Here is a 2,942-nt window from a genome sequence, read left to right on the forward strand (position 1 = left end):
AGGAAACTGAACTGAAATTGACGCACCAAATAGCATTCGAAAGCTACATTTCGTTCCTATGGGAGAAATCACATTACGAAAGATCTATCTAAAATCGAATATGACTTCTTACGTATCGTACTTATCTGTTTTTCCGGCAGTATATGTTATGCTTTATATTTTATGATCGATTAAAATGATCAAACCTACTTTAGATAGATAGGGTAACCGATATATTTATATAATGGCGAATACAACTTTCTTATTTGTGTCTTCTTCACTCCTTACATTCAGGCATCAATATATTGTAAGAAATAGTAAATGTTTTAATAAAATTTAAAAAAAATTTATCAAATGTAAATTCAAGAGTATTTTGCAATTTTTACGGAATTCATACGATCATAAGTTTGCTGCTTTCCGTTAGTATTTGTTTAACATATTTATTTATTTTTTATGAATAAAAAAATACGAATATGTAAAGAATTATTAAGCAAATAAGAAAATTATATTCGGCTGGCATCGAATCGCGCATACCCAACGTCCCGTTTCGATTCAGTTTTCATTTATTGTCACGAAAGAAATGGATGAGATAAAATTTATCTTTCACTTTTCATTTCGCTAAAAGATAGACATTGTTAAAGGAAAATTTATTTGAACAGGCCAGGCCAGGCCAGGCCGGCCCGGCCCTAACATCACGATTAATTTCGAATTAAAACACTTTGCTTATCGCCATCTAATCTTCATGTGCTTTTATTTGATACCCATATTGCGAATGGTGGTTAAGCAACAATCCAACGGGTCGCATTGCCCGCCCTATTTATTTTGAAATTAACGCATTTTTAACCCGATAATATAACTTCGAATGGAAGGAGTGTACAAAATAGTTTTAAACGTTCTTGCTTGTTTACCTTATCTATGATTCTTAGGAAAAAAGTGAAAAAAAATAAATAAAACATAATGAATTGTAATTTTGTGTGGGCATGATGGCCGACTTTTTCCATTTTTCCACATAAATAGTACAGTGTTTCGTAAAGTGAATAAGGAAAATTTCAGCTCTCTAACTTTTATGGCTTCGCAAGTAATGAGAAAAAATTCATAAATTTTTATTTAGAAAAACGTAGTTATGTTCACTTTTACGTTCTACTGTAGACTCATACTCTCACCAATTTAGCCCATTTTCAATATCAAACTGCGTGCAAAAACTTTAAATGTTTGCAAACGAATTTGAAGCCGATATTTTACGATCAGGAGAGTCTTAATAATGTATACCACGCAGACACACACACACACACACACACACAGACAGACGGAGAGACATGGTTTAATCAATCCAGAATTTCATTCTAACCAGGAATGTATATATATATATATATATATATATATACAAGTCTGCTAAATTTACCAAACATTACAAAGATGGACAGACGGACGTCCTTAAATCGATTCAGATCTAGATAAAGAACATATACATGTATATATACATACAGTTTGTGGAGTCTCTGAAGCTTGCTTTTGCGGCGGTGGGCATAAAAAATTAAAAGAACTATGAAGAGTGTATATGTGCTGTTCTCCTTAACTTCAATTGAACTTGTTTAGCACACCGAGCTCGAATTAATTAATTTTATTGAATATAATTTTATTTGAAACATGCCCACATCCATGATGAGTATTGAGTGTGAAATGCGAAGAAGACGCAGCTTTTTTTTTTTATTTCATTTCTTTTTTTTCTTCTTGTGTTAGTTGACAGATTAAATAAGAAAACTTTTTGCACTTTTTTTGCACTCTCTTCACATTTCATTCTCGGCGAAACAAGGCAAACAATTGCAATAATAATAATAAACAAGAAATTGTTGCATTCCGTTTCAATCTCTCAGACTCTTATCATTAACACCAGACCATTTACTTGGTGCTGCTGATATAATAAGTGAAACGTTTTCAAAAATATATAACGTGATACGTAAGGGTAATAATCTTAGAGAATAGAATACCTGCGAATACGTGCGAATTGCTCGCGCGCGCACACACAATCAAACTTTAGAAATAGTCTTTTCCATGCTTTTACACACACACACACACACACACACAGTGGAAGGAAGATGAATGCAAAAGAAATTACTTTTCCCATTAGAAAATTTCGAATAGTTCGAATAGCGCGATAATCGAAATTAATCTATGAAATAGTCTTTTCCATGATTTTGCACACACACACACACACACACACACACACACGCACAACTAGCGACCGCATCTTCAGTATAAGGTTAAAGGCAAAAGTATTATTGTTATCATTATTATTATTATTATTATTATTATTATAATAAATTTTTAGCCAGAGAATAAAATAAGTCTTAAAGCCCTAGCATCTAAGGCTGTCGCCTTTATTAAAAACTCTACGACATTTGAGATTTGAATTCAAGACGACCATTGAGTTGCTGGTCGAGACAGTTGCCTACTCGGCCACTCAGGCGGAAAGAGCAAAAGTAGTGAGGGCGTTATTAACGTTGATTTGACTTGACATTCCAACGCAATCTGTCTATATTTTTCACGTAGTAAAAGTTAATAATATTTCGATCTTGTTCTCTTCTTTTTTTTTTCTTTATCATGATTTTAAGATAAAAATGGATTTTTTGATATTTTGAAATTTCTCGAATCGTATTCGTAATCATTTGGTTTCTTAAACAAGAAAAAAAAAAAAAAAATTCACAAAATTTCGTGTAGACGATCACCAATCAAGTCATTATTTTCATTCATTATTGATGATGACGCGATCGATTTCTATCATTCTATTTCATTTCGTACGCGCTGCGTTAACTGTGCATTCAATTAATTATTATTTTATTTTTTTTTTTTATTAAAGTCTGTCAGTCAGTCAGTTAGTCAGCCAGTCAACCAGTCAGCCAGTTAGTCAGCCAGTTAGTCATCCAGTCAATCGTATTTACAGTTTGCAACTTTATATGTACGAA

The sequence above is a fragment of the Glossina fuscipes genome, unplaced genomic scaffold (genome assembly GCF_014805625.2).
Source record: "Glossina fuscipes isolate IAEA_lab_2018 unplaced genomic scaffold, Yale_Gfus_2 1, whole genome shotgun sequence".
NCBI classification, from domain to species: Eukaryota; Metazoa; Arthropoda; class Insecta; order Diptera; family Glossinidae; genus Glossina; species Glossina fuscipes.